Source organism: Hemitrygon akajei, chromosome 20, assembly GCF_048418815.1.
Source record: "Hemitrygon akajei chromosome 20, sHemAka1.3, whole genome shotgun sequence".
Classification (NCBI taxonomy): Eukaryota; Metazoa; Chordata; class Chondrichthyes; order Myliobatiformes; family Dasyatidae; genus Hemitrygon; species Hemitrygon akajei.
The window spans coordinates 7,240,869-7,260,815 of NC_133143.1; the positions used below are offsets into that span (position 1 = coordinate 7,240,869).

General features: G+C 46.2%; 1 protein-coding gene across 4 annotated transcripts in view; it reads left to right on the plus strand.

Moving 5' to 3' along the window:
- Positions 1–7,347: 7,347 nt before the first annotated feature.
- LOC140742198 (atypical chemokine receptor 4-like) overlaps positions 7,348–19,947 on the plus strand; it is a 28,056-nt gene continuing 15,456 nt past the window's right edge. Inside the window, exon 1 of one of the 4 annotated variants that reach the window (XM_073072999.1) lies at positions 7,348–7,528. The gene's annotated coding sequence lies outside the window, so the exon portion shown is untranslated. Of the gene's footprint in view, positions 7,529–15,452; positions 15,471–17,413; positions 17,521–19,947 lie in introns of those variants that run through there. The other 3 variants (XM_073072998.1, XM_073073001.1, XM_073073000.1) reach the window with 3 other exon arrangements.

Genomic DNA, 19,947 nt, shown 5'->3' on the forward strand with positions numbered 1-19,947 from the left:
GGAAGGAAGGGCCGGAAGGGAAGGGCCTGTTCCATGCTGTCTCTCAACAAATAAAGAAAAATAAATAAGCAATTATGAATCACATAGTCTATCACCATGGTTACTTCTAGGGCTGTTGTCTGTAGAACCAGCTTTCCAATACAAGCCTGAAGTAATATCAGGGAACATTATTGAAGTTAAGCCCACACTTCTGGATTTTGTTATAAACCGGGGTTAAGAAAGATTGTATCAGTGTCACCTCATGAGTGTGCAGTGTTCCTTGGATTGTTTATGTTATGTCTAATTGTCTGTCTTTGGACTAGCTCTGAGTTCTCACTTTGCTTTGCAGGTGTCTCATTTGGGATCATGGGAATTGTGCTCCCTTTGTGTTTATTCGATTTGGGATCACTGAATTAGCACAGAATTTTCAATGTCTTGCATTGTAGTTGTTGTCTTTGGGGGTTCTTTCTATGTCTGGACTGTCTGATTGGTCCTGGATTCCCACATGGTGTATTTCAGAGGGACTCACTTTGCTTGTCTGGTGAAACTCTGACTGTGTATCCACAGTGATTTCAGTTTCTCAAGATTCTGTATAGTTTGCCTGGGTTCTTGTTAGTTTTACTGGTTAATTTTTGAAATAATTCTTGTGTTTTGTTTAAATTGCTGAAGTCTCTGTGATTCCTGCACTTGAGTTTGTCAGTGACCATAACATTTTGAATGTGTTCCAATATACTTTGCCATGTTTTAGCCTTCCTGTGTGTTGTAATCATACCTCAGTTAGCCGTGTCTGCTGGGATCAGAAGATCAAACTTTTGCTGCGAGTTAGTAAATTGTGCGTTCTTGCCCAACTCCAGAACCTTGAGCATCACAACTTAAGTTTGCAGTGAAAGTGTCCTGCGTTGCCAGAGTCTTTTGGAATGATGCATTGATGGATCTGTTGACTTATTATATCGGTCTTCTCAGCTGAATGTGTAAGATCTCAAAGAAGGATTAAATTATCCTGGTGCCTGGCTAATATTTATTTCCCATTGCACTTTCACTAATTCAGATTATCTCACCATCAATTATTATCTGTGAGGAATTGCTGTGTACAAATTGATGTCTTGTTTCCCATACAGCCACAATGACCACAATCCCAAACTTGATTGTTGACTCTGACACCCTTGGGATGTCCTCAGGTTGCAAAAGGGATGGCAGAGATTCGTGTCAGTATTTTGTCTCGCTACCTTGCTTGGAGATGGGCAGTAATCTCCACCATTCTCGCTGCAGATGGGCAGTAATCTCCACCATTCTCGCTGCAGATGGGCAGAGATCTCCACCATTCTCGCTGCAGATGGGCAGTAATCTCTACCATTCTCACTGCAGATGGGCAGTGATCTCCACCATTCTCGCTGCAGATGGGCAGTGATCTCCACCATTCTCGCTGCAGATGGGCAGTGATCTCCACCATTCTCGCTGCAGATGGGCAGTAATCTCCACCATTCTCGCTGCAGATGGGCAGTGATCTCCACCATTCTCGCTGCAGATGGGCAGTGATCTCCACCATTCTCGCTGCAGATGGGCAGTGATCTCCACCATTCTCGCTGCAGATGGGCAGTGATCTCCACCATTCTCGCTGCAGATGGGCAGTGATCTCCACCGTTCTCGCTGCAGATGGGCAGTAATCTCCACCATTCTCGCTGCAGATGGGCAGAGATCTCCACCATTCTCGCTGCAGATGGGCAGTAATCTCCACCATTCTCGCTGCAGATGGGCAGTGATCTCCACCGTTCTCGCTGCAGATGGGCAGAGATCTCTACCGTTCTCGCTGCAGATGGGCAGTGATCTCCACCGTTCTCGCTGCAGATGGGCAGTAATCTCCACCATTCTCGCTGCAGATGGGCAGTGATCTCCACCGTTCTCGCTGCAGATGGGCAGTGATCTCCACCGTTCTCGCTGCAGATGGGCAGTAATCTCCACCATTCTCGCTGCAGATGGGCAGTAATCTCCACCATTCTCGCTGCAGATGGGCAGTGATCTCCACCGTTCTCGCTGCAGATGGGCAGTGATCTCCACCATTCTCGCTGCAGATGGGCAGTGATCTCCACCGTTCTCGCTGCAGATGGGCAGTGATCTCCACCGTTCTCGCTGCAGATGGGCAGTGATCTCCACCGTTCTCGCTGCAGATGGGCAGAGATCTCCACCGTTCTCGCTGCAGATGGGCAGTGATCTCCACCATTCTCGCTGCAGATGGGCAGTAATCTCCACCATTCTCGCTGCAGATGGGCAGTAATCTCCACCATTCTCGCTGCAGATGGGCAGTGATCTCCACCGTTCTCGCTGCAGATGGGCAGTGATCTCCACCATTCTCGCTGCAGATGGGCAGTGATCTCCACCATTCTCGCTGCAGATGGGCAGTGATCTCCACCGTTCTCGCTGCAGATGGGCAGAGATCTCCACCATTCTCGCTGCAGATGGGCAGTGATCTCCACCGTTCTCGCTGCAGATGGGCAGTGATCTCCACCGTTCTCGCTGCAGATGGGCAGAGATCTCCACCGTTCTCGCTGCAGATGGGCAGTGATCTCCACCATTCTCGCTGCAGATGGGCAGTAATCTCCACCATTCTCGCTGCAGATGGGCAGTAATCTCCACCATTCTCGCTGCAGATGGGCAGTGATCTCCACCGTTCTCGCTGCAGATGGGCAGTGATCTCCACCATTCTCGCTGCAGATGGGCAGTGATCTCCACCATTCTCGCTGCAGATGGGCAGTGATCTCCACCATTCTCGCTGCAGATGGGCAGTGATCTCCACCGTTCTCGCTGCAGATGGGCAGAGATCTCCACCATTCTCGCTGCAGATGGGCAGTGATCTCCACCATTCTCGCTGCAGATGGGCAGTAATCTCCACCGTTCTCGCTGCAGATGGGCAGAGATCTCCACCGTTCTCGCTGCAGATGGGCAGTGATCTCCACCGTTCTCGCTGCAGATGGGCAGTAATCTCCACCGTTCTCGCTGCAGATGGGCAGTGATCTCCACCGTTCTCGCTGCAGATGGGCAGTGATCTCCACCATTCTCGCTGCAGATGGGCAGTGATCTCCACCATTCTCGCTGCAGATGGGCAGTGGGGAGATGGCTGCAAAGTAGATGTATGAACCCAGGAGGAAGCACTGTGCGAGATTTTCACACCAGCTGTGTGTGCAAGCATTTCCTCCCCACGCCAATGGCTGCCGGAAGCTGCAGATGCTCCAATTAAATCTGATGCCTCAACAATTCACTTCATAGGAGGTAACGCTTGAATGTTGAGGTTGGTCCCGTTCTCCTGAAGGCAGTCAAAAGTGCAATCAAGGCTCATCTGTTTTACCCAGTGGCTATGTCATGGTTGATCTAAAAATTTAGAAATTTCTGCCTTGTTTTCCAGTCTCTCCATTGCCTCACACCCTCCCTCTCCATGTAACTGCCTCCAAAGTTTTACTAGTCACTACCTCTTGCTGTCTCCCAAATTGAATTGCCTCACCATTGCCTTCAGCAAACAATAAGTTAACATCTGGAATCTCTCCCTAAAATTTGCTTTTGTCCTATGAACAAGTTTTGCTATTTCAACTTTAACTTGGCACCAACTTTTGTTTTGTTTTGCTTTACTCCCACAAATGTCTTGGAATGTCTGTTACATCAAAAGGCTCCACATAAATACCAAAGCATCTGTCTCTTCTTCAGTAATCAGCTGCCCTACCTTCACTAATTATGGAGAACAAAATTCCACAGAGTAACCACAAAAATACATAAGTTCAAAGAGCTTAGTGTACAACCAAACAGGGAATCCAGGGTAGACTTCAAATAGCAATGCAATGAATCTTGTGAAGTATAATAGATCTTCTGTGAGCTCGTTACAAAATACAGACTGAAAGCAGGTTGCAGCCACAGCCCAGAACAACACGTTCATTGCTCGTTAACAACAGCTTGCATGTATTACATGAAACTGGGTCAGAGCAGACAGAAATTAATCTGGAAGCCAAGAAGGAAATCTTCAGACAGTTGACCAATACTTCAGACAAAGAGTAAAATAATTATGTGCTAGAATAACTTAATAGGTCTGGCAGAAACTGTGGACAAAAATGGACAGTTTTGGGTTGAGCCCCTACATCTGGACTGAAAGAATAGGGGAGATGGTCAGTACAAAGAGTTGGAGGAAGAGCCGGTCAGTGGTACAGGGGAGATGGTCGGTACAAAGAGTTGGAGGAAGAGCCGGTCAGTGGTACAGGGGAGATGGTCGGTACAAAGAGTTGGAGGAAGAGCCGGTCAGTGGTACAGGGGAGATGGTCGGTACAAAGAGTTGGAGGAAGAGCCGGTCAGTGGTACAGGGGAGATGGTCGGTACAAAGAGTTGGAGGAAGAGCCGGTCAGTGGTACAGGGGAGATGGTCGGTACAAAGAGTTGGAGGAAGAGCCGGTCAGTGGTACAGGGGAGATGGTCGGTACAAAGAGTTGGAGGAAGAGCCGGTCAGTGGTACAGGGGAGATGGTCGGTACAAAGAGTTGGAGGAAGAGCCGGTCAGTGGTACAGGGGAAATGGTCGGTACAAAGAGTTGGAGGAAGAGCCGGTCAGTACAGGGGAGATGGTCGGTACAAAGAGTTGGAGGAAGAGCCGGTCAGTGGTAGAGGGGAGATGGTCAGTACAAAGAGTAGGAGGAAGAGCCGGTCAGTGGTACAGGGGAGATGATCAGTACAAAGAGTAGGAGGAAGAGCCGGTCAGTGGTACAGGGGAGATGGTCAGTACAAAGAGTTGGAGGAAGAGCCGGTCAGTGGTACAGGGGAGATGGTCGGTACAAAGAGTAGGAGGAAGAGCCGGTCAGTGGTACAGGGGAGATGGTCGGTACAAAGAGTTGGAGGAAGAGCCGGTCAGTGGTACAGGGGAGATGGTCCGTACAAAGAGTTGGAGGAAGAGCCGGTCAGTGGTAGAGGGGAGATGGTCAGTACAAAGAGTAGGAGGAAGAGCCGGTCAGTGGTACAGGGGAGATGATCAGTACAAAGAGTAGGAGGAAGAGCCGGTCAGTGGTACAGGGGAGATGGTCGGTACAAAGAGTAGGAGGAAGAGCCGGTCAGTGGTACAGGGGAGATGGTCGGTACAAAGAGTTGGAGGAAGAGCCGGTCAGTGGTACAGGGGAGATGGTCCGTACAAAGAGTTGGAGGAAGAGCCGGTCAGTGGTACAGGGGAGATGGTCGGTACAAAGAGTTGGAGGAAGAGCTGAAGCAACTGGTAGGTGGATCTTGATGATGATGGGTAATAGCAGATGGAGGAGAGAGCTAGAGACAGCAGCTTGGTCAAAGAGGTAGATTTCAATGTGTGTCTTGCAAGAGGAGAACGAGAGAGATAGAAAGATTTCTGAGTGAACTCCAGGAGTCCAGAGATCAGGCAGCTGATTTGTCACCAGTGGTGTGTGAAGCAGTGGTGGGGAGATGCTGAAGTGGATTAAGCTCATGGAGAGAAGATTCGCAGCTGGTGAAGGGAAAGTGGTGCAGGGATTTGGAAAAAGGCACAGAAATCTTAAAATGGAAGAACTGCTGGACCAGACCAGATGTGGGTCAGCATGCATGAGGCTGAAGGTGAATGGGTGTGAGCTAAGACAGAGTTTGAATGAGCTGGAGTTTATAAAGAGGTAATCGTTGTTTCGGATATAGGGAGTCAGAGCCCGTCACGTTGTATCGTTTGATGGTCCTTTACACTGCCCAGTTCATCATCCATGTTGACCAAACTGCCCATCTGAGTTACAGTGATTGGTTCATCGCTCTCTAAATCTTTCCTATCCACAAACCTGTCCAATTGCCTATTTCTATCTTTCATATCTCTTTTTTTTCCTTTTCATAGTTCCCTGACCTGGAGTCACATGCTGACTTTGGTTCTTTGTGGGAATGGGACCTGCTCTCATTGTCTCACGACTGGCTGTTTTTCAATAAGCCAAGGATGCGGCCTAGAAGACCAGCACGTCTTCAGGGTTCCGGGATCTCGTGGCGGGCGGACTCGAGGTCGGTGCTGCCGCAGGCAACGGATGTGTCGTGGGAGTACACGGAAGATCGAAAGCAGTGAACCCTCTGCCCTGAGCCCCGAGATCTTCCGGCACAGAGCTCGGAAAAAGCGACTTTTCACATCGTAAATCAGCGAGTGGTTTGTTATGTCTCCCCTCTGGCTGTGAAACGGGGACACCTCTTTATCCCTTATTAGGGAGAGGGAGCCTGTGGTGTGTCGAATACCGGGTGAACAAGTAGTCTTTGGGGCACTGCAAGTCCGTGTCTTAATTGATGCTTTGCTGCACGCTTGAGTGCTCGGTGGGGGTGTCAATGCATTTTGCTGGCGAGGGAGGGGGTCGTTGCTTTACTGCTGATTGTGCGGGGGGGAGCTGGGGGGTAACTTCATTCTTTGGGGCACTCCTCTGTTTTTGTGGATGTTTGTGAAGAAAAGGATTTTGGGATGTATATTGTTCATAGTTTTACATGCTTGGAAATAGGTACCGAGGGCATGTCAGGGCAAGTTTTCCACACTGAGAGTGGTGGGTGTGAGGAATGCACTGTCAGTGATGGTGGTGGAGGCGGATACGATAGGGTCTTTTAAGAGACTCTTAGATAGGTACATGGAGCTCAGAAGAACAGAGGGCTATGCGCTAGGGAACTTCTAGGCAGCTTCTAGAGTAGGTTACACTGTGGGCCGAAGGGCCTGTAATGTGCTGTAGACTTCTATGTATGTATACATTTTTCTGCCATTGAATGTACCTATTGAAACCTATTAAATGTCATAACTGCACCCACCTCAATCACTTCTCTGACAACTGGGTGCACATATCCACCACTCACCGTGGGAACAACTTCCTCCTCCAACCCCCTTTAAATCTTTTTCCTCTCACCTGAAACCTATATACTCTAGTTTTCGCTTCCCCGACTCCAGGGAAATCCTTTGGATATTCGCCTTATCTATACTTCCTCGTGACTTGACAAACCTCTCTGAGGTCCTCCTCGGCCTCCTACACAAAATGCCCTAACCTATCCAGCCTCTCCTCATCACTCAAGCCCAGTTACATCCTCCAAATGTTTTTACCCCTTTCGTAGTAGTTGATTAAGTTTGCACACACTATAATTGAGTAATAGCGTGTATGCACCTAACAAACCAGTAATTACGTATATAATCAAAAAGGCAGCGATCAAAGAGTTTCTAATCTTCCAAGAAAAGGAAAGTTTATGATGAAGATCGTTGAAAAGTTCTATCATAACGTTCTCGGCCGCTTTCCCCTGAAATTCGCTTGCTGCCGGGGTAGCTACACAGAAGATAGCGCAGCTGCCGAGCTCACCGAGAGCTGGGGACCCGGCGAACGTGGGAGTGGCCAAGCAGAGCGGAAACCTCATCAAAACCAAAGCCGCCATCCCAGCCAGCGTTTGGGCGAATTTTGGTTCGAGTTCAGCTGACACACTGTTTCAGTAACGACACAGCACCGCCAGACCGCCAGCAGCGTGAAATCTGCCTGCCGCACAGCCTGACACTTGGAGGAAACAACTCCTAAACGAGGTAAGCAGAAGAGAATTGAGTTTGGTAAGCATTCTGCTAATAGTTCGTTTCTGCTTTAAAAGACCATTGGGAGTGGGTAAAACTGGGTACAGTTCGGTGTGTGGGCTGGGCTAGATGTTCCGGAGCTGCCACGCCGGAACCTGGACACACTCCGGGGGCAGACAGCGTCTGTGGAGCGAAATGGGCAGGCGGTCTTTTCACCTGCCTGACCTGCTGAGTTCCTCCAGCGCTTTGTTATTCTGAGAAATATTCGGGGTGTTGTCTTCTTCTGTGTTTGGCATTTTATATACACAGTATTTATATTCATAAAGATAAAACACATTGCTTTGAAAATCTTGAAAAAGTTAGCTTAAAGTAGTTCCTCACAGGAAAGGTACATGGTTGGTAGAATTTTGAATGAAATAAAAATGAAGAGCGATTTTTAATAGGCGTTCTTTCTTGTCGTTAGCGTGTTCTGCAATTTGCTTCCAGATGTGGCTAAATCACAGGATTAAACTCTTGTGTGAAAACGAAATGCAGACGGTGTTGATACAGACCGGTTGCTATGTCTTGTGTTTAAAAACGCCGACATGCTGTCTTTAATTGGGGCATTCGGGAAGGAGGTCCCCGTGAATCGGTAGCTTTAGGCACAATGTGAAGATGTATTTTAATCAGATTCGCGAAATACAAAGTCTTTGTCTCGCAATGCCAAAAAACAACACAGGTTGGGGCTTGTTGCCACCCTACTGAGTTTAAACGAAATAATGTCTTGCCTGCTTTAACTGAAAGGGAGGGAAGCTGACCTGGTAGTTTGTTTTAGAAAACACATCTGACCTTGAGTAAGGGAGTCACACGACACAGAAACAGACCATCCATCCAACTGACCTACACATCTGTATCAATGTTATTTATCAGCACAATCATGTTCTAATCCTTGCAGTTTCAAGAGTCCTGGTTTGATCTTCCTGTAAACAGACCACACCATCTTTGCTTCTCAAGAACAACATTGCATTTCTATTTTGCCCTTTTAGGGGCAAAAACAGGTCCAAGATGCTTCAAGGGACTGTCAAACCAATGAGAGATGTTTGCTCAAAGTAGAAATGCCTGAAGGGGAGCAGAGGTGGACAGGTTTCGGCAATGAACGAGAGCTGAAAGCCTAGTTGCTGAAGCCTCAGGTGAAACAGCCCTGCGAAGATTGACACTGTGGAACACAAATACCTTGGAACGTTATACCCTTGCAAATATTTCTGATATTGGATGGATAAGACCATGGAGAGGTTTGCCAACGGGGACAAGGATTTTACAATTGAGGTGGTGTTTTCACCAGGGGTCAGTATGAGTTTGCAAGCACATTGGAGTGGGGGAACAGGAACGGGAGCAAGCCTCAGGAAGTAAATACAGGATGTTTATCATCTGCTAATGCCAGACTGTGAGGAAATCACTCAAGCTATTAGCAATTTACCCAGCAGTCTGAATGAATCTAAAGAATCTCAGGGAGTTTAAGACAAAGGTACCTTTTATTATAATATGATAGAACTCACCTTGCAGTGTGAGAAGGAGAAGCTAAAGTCAGATATATTAATATTACAGTTAAGTAATGGTACCTACAGAGATGAGAAAGATGCTAGCCAAAGTTGATTGGAAGACCATAAGACATAGGAGCAGAATTAGGCCATTCTGCCCATCAAGTCTGCTCCACCATTCCATCATGGCTGATCCTGGATCTCATTCAACCCCATACACCTGGCCTCTCACCATATCTCTTGACAACCCAACTAATCAGGAACTTAAACACGAGGAAATCTGCAGATGCTGGAAATTCAAGCAACACACAGAAAATGCTGGTGGAACGCAGCAGGTCAGGCAGCATCTATAGGGAGAAGCGCTGTCGATGTTTCGGGCCGAGACCCTTCGTCAGGACTTATCAACTTAGGCTTTAAATATACCCACAGACTTGGCCTCCACTGCAGTCTGTGGCAGAGTATTCCACAGATTCACTACTCTCTGGCAAAAAAAACTTCCTTCTGTTCTAAAAGCTCTCCCCTCAATTTTGAGGCTGTGCCCTCTCGTTCTAGACACCCCCACCATAAGAAACATCCTCTCCACATCCACCCTATCTAGTCCTTTCAACGTTCGGTAGGTTTCAATGAGAACCGCACACATTCTTCTAAATTCCACTGAGCACCGGCCCAAAGCTGCCAAACGCTCTTCATATGTTAACCCCCTCATTCCCAGAATCATCTGCGTGAGCCTCCTTTGGACTCTCCCCAATGACAGTACATCCTTTCTGAGATAAGGGGCAAGAACTGTTGACAATACTCCAAGTGCGGCCTGACTAGGCATTATCTACTTTAAATTATTTTCCCCTTGTATAAATGCCAATATTGCATTGCCTTCTTTACCACAGATTCAACCTTCTGGGAGTCTTGCATGAGTCCCTTTGCACCTCTGATGTATGAATTTTCTCCCCATTTAGATAATAAACTGCACTAATGGAAGAGGAGACTAATAGAGCAGCAGTGGCTGGAGTTTCTGGGAGTAATTCACTGTGGAAGACACTAGCGGGATGCCAGAGATACACAAGTGTCAGGGGGCAGAAGTGCTGTTACTAAGGAGAAGGTACTTGGGAAGCTGAACGGTCTGAAGGTAGATATGTCACAGGGATGAGATGGACTACACCCCAAGGTTTTGAAAGAGATAGCTGAAAAGATTGTGAAGACATTAGTTGTGATCTTTCAAGAATCACTAGACTCTGGAATGGTTCCAGAGGACTGGAAAATTGCAAATGTCTCTCCACTGTTTAAGAAAAGAGAGGCACAGAAGACAGGAAATTATAAGCCAGTTAGCTTCAGTGGTTGGTAAGATGTTGGGGTCCATTATTAAGGATGAGGTTTTGGGGAGCTTGGAGGAGCATGATAAAATAAACGAAAGTCACCTGGTTTCCTCAAAGGGAAATCTCTGACAAATCTGTCGGAATTGTTTGGAGAAGTAACAGGCAGAATAGACAGGAAATGTTGTGGATGTTGTTACTTAGATCTTAAGAAGGCCTTTGATGAAGTGATGCACATGAGGCTGCTAAACAAGATAAGAGTCCATGGCGTTAGAGGAGATATGCCAGCATGGATAGAAGATTGGCTGGCTAGCTGGTAGGAAGCAAAGAGTGGGAATAAACGGGGGGGGGGGTGCTTTTCTGATTGGCTGCTGGTGACTAGTGGTGTGCCGCAGAGGTTGGTGTTGGGCCTACTAATTTTAATGTTATATTTTGATAATCTGGATGATTAAATTGATGGCTTTGTGGCCAAGTATGCAAATGATACAAAGATAGTTGGGGGGGGTGGGATACAACAGGTTATGTGTTGGTGATAATTGGGCAGGGTTTTCTTCAAACAGTCCTGGTTAAAGTCACCAACTATAACTTGAAATGTGCTGGGATAGGCTGTTTCTTGTCTGCAGACTGCATCGTGCAGTTTTGCAAGAGCCTGCTTATAGTCTTCCAGTGGTGGTATATAAACTGCAGTCAGGATCATGAATGAGAACTCCCAAGGCAAATAGAACGGTCTACATTTGATCGTTAGGTGTTGTAAACCAGGGAAACAAGAGGTTAATATAATCCTTGGATTATATTTATTGGTTTAAAAGCACACGTCACCACCTTTTCCTTAGCAGAGTTCGCTGTTTGATCCATTCTGGTTGGATAGCTGCGTCCAGTGTGTTCACTGTTAACCATGTCTCAATGCAACAGACAACGGAAATCATCAATCTGATTTTCCTGTGATGTAGGGTGGAAGAGGGTTCATTCTGGTTTGACTCGTCTGCCATGTTTCTGGCCATGCTGTTGACTTTTAAAGGCCTTGGAGTATTATGAATAGTTTTGGGTCATATGTCTAAGAATGGTTGTGCTGGCATGTGAGAGAGCCCAGAGGAGCTTTACAAGAATGATCTCAGAAATGGAAGGGTTAACATATGAGGAGCATTTGAGTGCTCTGGGCCTGTATACACTGAAGTTGAGTAAAATGAAGGGGGGCTCATTGAAGCCTACCAAGAGTGGACATGGAGAGGATGTTTCAAGTAATGGGAGAGTCTTGGACCAGAGGATACAGCCTCAGAATAGAAGGACATCTCTCTAGAAAAGAAATGAGGAGCAATATCTTTAGCCAGAGGATATTGAATCTGTGGCGTTCATGTAACAGACTGCTGTCGAAGCCAAGGTATTGGGTATATTTAAAGCAGAAGTATATGATTCCGCTTTATAGCAAAATAAGATTCTGTTTTAATTCCGACTCCCATTCCAACATGCTGGTCCATGGCTTCCTTAACTGGCACAATGAGACCACATATTCTGTCTGTGTAGCCTCCAACCTGATGTCATGAACATCGATTTATCCAACTTGTAGTCATTTTCCCCCTCTCCCTTCCTTCTTCAATTTCCCACTCTTACATCTTCTCTTCTCACCTATCACCTCCCCCGATGCCCCTCCGCCTTTCCTTTCTCCCATGTCCACCCTCCTCTCCAATCAGATTTCTTCTTCTCCAGCCCTTTACCTTTTCCAACCATCACCTCCCATCTTCTCACTTTATCCTCTCTCCCTCACCCATCTGGCTTCACCTGTCACCTTCTAGTTTGTACATTTTCCCTCTGCTCCCATTCTTCCTTTCCAGTCCTGAAGAAGGGTCTCAGCTGAAATATTGATGTTTACTCACTTCTCTAGATACTGCCTGACCAACCTGAGATCTGGAGCATCAGCAAGCTATGTGATCACAGTCAAGCTCCCAATTGTGGGCAATATGTGCAATCAGAACTAGGGTAGGTGTCCACAACACAGGAATGTGGTAAATTTAGAGTGCTCAAGCCTTTCCAGCCTTACTTAAACTCACCAGGGTTTAGTGGGAAATGTATTGCCATCACTACGGCGTGGGAAAGGGGAAGAGGATATTAATAGAGCTGGTCAAGGCACCAAGCTGTCTTGACAGCCTGTTGGGAAGGACAGCACTGTCAGTGAAGTTGTTGGTGTGTAATAACTGCTCCCCTTTCTTTGCAACTTTGTCAATAGACAATAGGTGCAGAAGTAGACCATTCGGCCCTTTGAGCCTGCACCACCATTTTGAGATCATGGCTGATCATCTACTATCAATACCCGGTTCCTGCCTTGTCCCCATATCCCTTGATTTCCCTATCCATAAGATACCTATCTAGCTCCTTCTTGAAGGCATCCAGAGAATTGGCCTCCACTGCCTTCCGAGGCAGTGCATTCCAGACCCCCACAACTCTCTGGGAGAAGAAGTTTTTCCTTAACTCTGTCCTAAATGACCTACCCCTTATTCTCAAACCACGCCCTCTGGTACTGGACTCTCCCAGCATATGGAACATATTTCCTGCCTCTATCTTGTCCAATCCCTTAATAATCTTATATGTTGCAATCAGATCCCCTCTCAATCTCCTTAATTCCAGCGTGTACAAGCCCAGTCTCTCTAACCTCTCTGTGTAAGACAGTCCGGACATCCCAGAAATTAACCTTGTGAATCTACGCTGCACTTCCTCTACAGCCAGGATGTCCTTCCTTAACCCTGGAGACCAAAACTGTACACAATACTCCAGGTGTGGTCTCACCAGGGCTCTGTACAAATGCAAGAGGATTTCCTTGCTCTTGTACTCAATTCCCTTTGTAATAAAGGCCAACATTCCATTAGCCTTCTTCACTGCCTGCTGTACTTGCTCATTCACCTTCAGTGACTGATGAAAGCAGAACCACCCAGGCTAATTTCGTTTCCATCCACTCAATATTTTATGCATGTTTATCATGGTTTACGTTTGTTATCTTTTTAGGCACAAGCAGAACGAGTTACCGTGGACATACTGGAAGTGTAGATAATCTAGGTCCTAAGAGTATTTGGGGTAGTAATGATCTTTATTTATTCACTTCAGCAAAACACAGAGCTTTTGACATAGATGATGGTCATGACCCCGACTGTATAATACAGGATATCAGTGGGTAGGATTGCCCTGGTGTGTAGGAGCAAGAATAATATAGAAGTAGCATTAACTGTACATATGCATTACCATGTCTTTATTTTCTGTTCAATGGAGAATTTCTGATAGGAGCAGCTGTTGCAAATTTGTACCTCCTCCCAGTTCAAACCAGGGTGGCTTGAAAAATTTTTTGTTCAGCAGAAAATGGGAAACTGCTCTGTGGGGTATAAGAGTTGATAGGCAATAGCTCGCTTTTAAATAAGTAATACATAGTTTGCAGCAAATTTATTTCTTTAAGTCTGGAATAATCATTCAGCATGGATCACAGAGAAGTTAATGACAGTATTAAATCCGAGAAAATAACTTGTAAAGTTTCCACAGAAAGCCAAAAATGCTGAGGACTGGGAGTGTATTAGAATTCAGTAAAGGAGGGCCAGGAGATTGATCAAAGATGTGAAAGTACAAATATTTGTGCTTACTAGAAAGAGAAAGGCAGACTAGAAGGGCTTCTTTAGGTATGTAAGAAGGGAAAGTCAAGTGATTACAAATACAAGTCCCTCACAGAGACAGGATTTATGATAAGCAATAAGCAAATGGCTGAGGAATTAAACAAATTCTTTGAGTCTGTCTTCAGAGAAGAAGACATAAAATATTTCCCAAAGAGCCTCTACAAATGAAGAAATCAAATAAATAACTTTAAATCTAGGGATATGAAGGGGCCTGAAAAAATGGATAAACTCCAGAATTTTGAAAGGGGTGACAGCAGTTGTGATGGTAATCATCCAAGATTCTACACATTCTGGACTGGTTGCTGCAGTTTGGAGGGCAGCAAATGTGCATTCACTTCTTAAGAAATGAGAAAGACACAGAACTACAAGTTAGTTCACCTAATGTTCATGGTAGGAAAATTGCTAGAATCTATAATTTAAAGTTGTGATGCCAAAACACCAAGGAAGAAATAATTTGATTGATCCGAGTTAACAAGAAAAGTCACATTTGATGAATCTACTGGAGTTCTTCAAGAACGTGTCTGGTGGAGTAGTTGAGGAGCAACCAGAGATTGAACTGAATTCAGATTTTCAGAAAGTCCCACCAGGAGGTTGGCGAACAAATTAAGGAATTGGGATAGAGTGATTAATATTCTGGTATGGAGTAAGTTGGCTAGCAGATAGAAAATAAAGAGTAGGAATGAAGAAATGGATAAATGGATCTTTCTCAGCCTGGCTGGATGTGGGGTTTCATAACCTTCAATGCCTGATCTCAACTAGTCACAGTCTGAGGAAACCAAACATAAAGCCTTCACGTAAAGTGAAACATAAAGTCTGTTGAATACATACATCTAATTGGGAATTTATTAGTGATAAGGATGCAAAGAGTCTTTAATGTGATATACGCACAAGGTAAGTGAACAACAACATGGCAAATGGTGTATGGTGTGGGGAAAATGTGAGGTCAATCACTTTGGTAGAAAGTAACAGAAATGCTGAGGATTGGAAAATATTGGACATTCCCAATCAAAGACCAACTGTCGGTGTCACATAGAATGTATGCCACTAAAAACTAACATGCAGGTATAGTGGGCCATTATGAAGGCACACATATGTTAACCTCTATTGAAAGAGATTACTTATGTATAATGTAACCGGGTGATCATCGAATGCTATTCATTATCGTTAAAAAGGCATCCATCTGGGTAATGCTAGAATAGGTGCCTGTGCCTTTAAGTGGAGATGGTGACATCATTACGCACGCACGGGATAGTGGGGAGACCATTTTGTTTTCTGCGGCAGAAGCTGGTGGGGCGTTGGAATCGAGCTCCCCCCACCCCCAGAGGTACTGGGCTTGGTGAGGAAAGGTGAGCATTAATTTATAATATCCATGTGAATTCGTTTATGCTTGTTGGCGAATCGAGAATATCGGTAATTTATCATCTTTTACATGTGGATGCTTTAGATTTCCAGGAGTAAAGAACTCGACGCTGGATAGCGTGGCTTGTGAAGTTCCTCACTAGCCAAGTAGGTCAGTCTTCCTGTAATTTAACTACCAGGCAATATCTTGTAAAAGTTGTGCCAAAGTGTACCTTTTGTCTAACTTTATTGTATCATGACTGATTGTGCACGTAACAGTGTAACGTGAATGTTACGCTGCTATGTATAAGGTACAGGGTTGGGGGGATTCTAATGTAGTACTGCATTAGTTTTGTGCGGTTTTCTTTATATCTTTATACTGCATACGCAATTCGTCGATACACAAGTGTGTGGATCGAAGGTTAAAGGGAGATTGTAACGGCAGGACCTGATTGTAAAGTCATTGGTTTTGTTTTAAGACCCTCTTCTGGCACTTAACCATGTAAAACAGATAAAGGAATTAAAACCCGAAGAGGTAATTGTTGTCCTGAGTGTGTACTTTTCCCCGGGCTACAACACTTGGTACCAGGAGTGGGGTTAATTCCAAGCCAGTGTAGCGGGTCTCTGATTGTTGTATGCAGTATAATCTACAATACCTAATATGGTAGTGGTGTAGACAGGACCGTGTTCCCGTTGGGTGGAAGGAGAGAGTGCCTGTTGCCTTGTGGTCAGCGCGGTGGAGCCTCGGGACTGGGCCGGGACGTCAGGACGCAGAGCAGTGATAGACAATAGACAATAGGTGCAGAAGTAGACCATTCGGCCCTTCGAGCCTGCACTGCCTTTCTGAGATCATGGCTGATCATCTACTATCAATACCCGGTTCCTGCCTTGTCCCCATATCCCTTGATTCCCCTATCCATAAGATACCTATCTAGCTCCTTCTTGAAAGCATCCAGAGAATTGGCCTCCACTGCCTTCCGAGGCAGTGCATTCCAGACCCCCACAACTCTCTGGGAGAAGAAGTTTTTCCATAACTCTGTCCTAAATGACTTACCCCTTATTCTCAAACCATGCCCTCTGGTACTGGACTCTCCCAGCATCTGGAACATATTTCCTGCCTCTATCTTGTCCAATCCCTTAATAATTTTATATGTTGCAATCAGATCCCCTCTCAATCTCCTTAATTCCATCGTGTACAAGCCCAGTCTCTCTAACCTCTCTGCGTAAGACAGTCCAGACATCCCAGGAATTAACCTCGTGAATCTACGCTGCACTTCCTCTACAGCCAGGATGTCCTTCCTTAACCCTGGAGACCAAAACTGTACACAATACTCCAAGTGTGGTCTCACCGGGGCCCTGTACAAATGCAAGAGGATTTCCTTGCTCTTGTACTCAATTCCCTTTGTAATAAAGGCCAACATTCCATTAGCCTTCTTCACTGCCTGCTGCACTTGCTCATTCACCTTCAGTGACTGATGAACAAGGACTCCTAGAGCTCTCTGTATTTCTCCCTTACCCAACTCTACACCATTCAGATAATAATCTGCCTTCCTGTTCTTACTCCCAAAGTGGATAACCTCACACTTATTCACATTAAACGTCATCTGCCAAGTATCTGCCCATTCACCCAGCCTATCCAAGTCACCCTGAATTCTCCTAACACCCTCAAGTGCAAGCTGTCAGAAGAATCACAGAAAAGAACAATGCAGTAGTTGTGGATGACTCACAGCCCCTGACCTGACTTGGGCAGCAAGATTTTTCTGAGATTCTAAGAATTGGCACCATTAATTCCCGTAAAGAAGTCATTTTGAAATAGGCATTGAAGAAAAATGTTGTTTTGTGTTGAGAGCTGAGTAGTTGGATAGCTCGGTTCCCGGTACTGACTCTTCGTTGTGCGGGCAGAAGTCTAACAACACTTCGCACCCATTTCACGTAACCTGCCAGCAGCTCAGCTGTTTGAGATTTCAACTGCAACCCATTTAAAAAGGTTTTAAACAGATCTCTTTCATCTGTCCATCAAACATTACCATTTCTTTCATTTCCTAAGGGTGTTTTGATCCGGCCTGGTTCCACAGCTGCTCTGAATTGGAACTGCCTGAAGAAAAACCTGGAGTGGGAGGGCAACAACCCATTTGTCATGGTTGGCCTGTGAACTGGTGGGGTAAAAGAGGAGGTTCTGCTGGAGGGCAGATGGGTCCAAATTCAAATGCAGAAGCATAAAGGTAATAATCACTGAAACCACATGTAAAGTGGGCAATAAGATGAAAGAAATAGATTGGCGGGGAAAAAAATGACTTCAATTCATGGGATACGGGCATCTATACTGTTACTCTGAGACAGAATTCACTTGAAAAAGCTGGGTTCAGAATTCCATTTAATCAGATAACTAGGGCTGCCTATCTAAATAATGTTTTGGTGTTTAAACCCATCATTGTGTGTCATTCAGAGTGGTGACACGAGTGCCAACGCATCCAGTTTCCTGAGCACAGCACAGCGCAGAGCAGGGCAGTGCGGGATCTCTCCCCTGCTGGGATTGCCACACAGACCTGGTGTTCTAACTCCCAAACTGAACAACACAGTGGAAGGCAGACGAAGAGGGAATCTGGTGGGAGAGGACAGAACAGAGGTGGGGAGCCAGGGAAGCTGATGAGCTGGTGGGGAGGGGAAGAGAGTCACTAGAATGAGGGAACACAAAGGTTGGTGGGGGGGGGGGGAACAAGGAAAACAGAAAGGAGAGGTTATCGGAAATTACAAAAACAGAATATAAGGTGTTACTCTTACAGTCTGTGTCTGGTCTCAGTGTGGCAGCAGAGGAGATGTGGACAGACATGACAGTGTAGGATTGGAAGTGGAACCGAAATGACTGACTACCAGGACCTGGCAAATGCGGTAGTGAGCGAAGGTGCCTGATAAAGCAGTCACCCAATCTGTGTCAGAGTTCACTGATGTAGAGGAAGCTGTGCCAGGAGTACTGGATGAAGTACCAACAAAGTCAAAGGTTTCCTCAGCTGGAAGGACTGTTCAGGGCACTGAATGTTGGTGATGGAGGTGCATGGGCAGTTGTAGCACTTACTACAGTTACAGGCAAAAGTGTGAGGAGGGAGATTATGGGGAAGGGCAAGTGGACAAGGGAGTCATAGAGAGAGTGATCCCTACCAAAGGTGGGGGGGGGTGGGGAGGAGGGTGGGGGTTGGAAGGGATGTGCCTGATAGTGGAGTCCTGCTGGAGGTGATGAAAACTGTGGAGAGTGATGTGTTGGATGTGGAGGCTTCTGGGATGGTAGGAGAGGACAAAGAACTCTGTCCCTGTTATGATGGAGGTAGGGGAGGATTTGTAGTTGAGGGAAGACATGCAGGAAATAAAGGAGATGTGCATGAGGGTATTATTGATAATTGTGGGAAGGAAACACTGGAAAAGAGGGAGCATCTCAGTTGCCCTGGTATGGAAAGCCTCATCCAGAGAAGAGAGGCAGTAGAAGTGGAAGAACTGAGAGACGGGAATAGCTTCCTTACGTGGCAGTTTAAGTGAAGTTGACTATGCATCATTTCCTTTAACATGTATTGGACACCTACTATCATCTGGGCTTCAGAAACCAAGGTCTTACTGTAGGAGTGGGGAGAATTTAGACAAACAGAGATTAGGCCCTGCCTTTTGGGTGTTAAAACACTGCTCTGGTATATGCCAGTAGTGTGTGTAAGAGAGCAGGTGTGCCCAGCAAGTGCACACATGTCCGTGTTCAGGCAGAGGAGACTTTGCTCACTGTTACCCTCCTTGTTTTTCACCTCCTCAGCCACAACTCCACTCACACTTCAGCTCCAGCTCCCAAGCCCAGTAGCATACCCATCCCTATTCCCATCTCCTGTTCATTTACAGAATGTGGGCATCACCAGCTAAGCCAGCATTTATTGCCCATCCACAGTTGCCCTTGAGAAGGTGGTGATGAGCTGCCTTCTTGAATCGCTGCAATCCCTGAGGTGTAGGTACACCCACAGTGCTGTTAGGGAGGGAATTCCATGATTTTGACCCAGCGACAATGAAGGAACGGTGATATGTTTCCAAGTCGGGATGGTGAGGGACTTGGAGGGGGATTTCCAAGTAGTGGTGTTCCCAGGTATCTGCTGTTCTCGTGGTGGTTGTGGGTCTGGAAGGTGCTGTTTTGGTGTGTTGTTGCAGTGCATCTTGTAGATAGTACACACTGCTGCAACTGTCCGTCGATGGTGGAGGGGTTGGATGCTTGTGGAAGGGGTACCAATCAAGTGGGCTGCCTTGTACTGGATGGTGTCGAGCTTCTGGAGTGTTGATGGAGCTGCACTCATCCAGGTGAGTGGATTACACTCCTGACCTGAGCCTTGCAGATGGTCGATGGGCTTTGGGGAGTCAGGAGGTGAGTTACACACTGCAGGATTCCTAGCTTTTGACCTGCTCTGGTAGTCATGGTGTTTATATGGCTAGAGCAGTTCAGTTTCCTGTCAATGGTAGCCCCCAGGATGTTGATAGTAGGGGATTCAGTGATGGTGATGCCACTGAATGTCGAGGGACGATGGTTAGAGCCTCTCTTGTTGGAGATGGTCATTGCCTGGCACTTGTGTGGCTCGAATGTTACTTGTCACTTGTCAGGCCAAGTCTGGATATTGTCCAGGTCCTGCTGC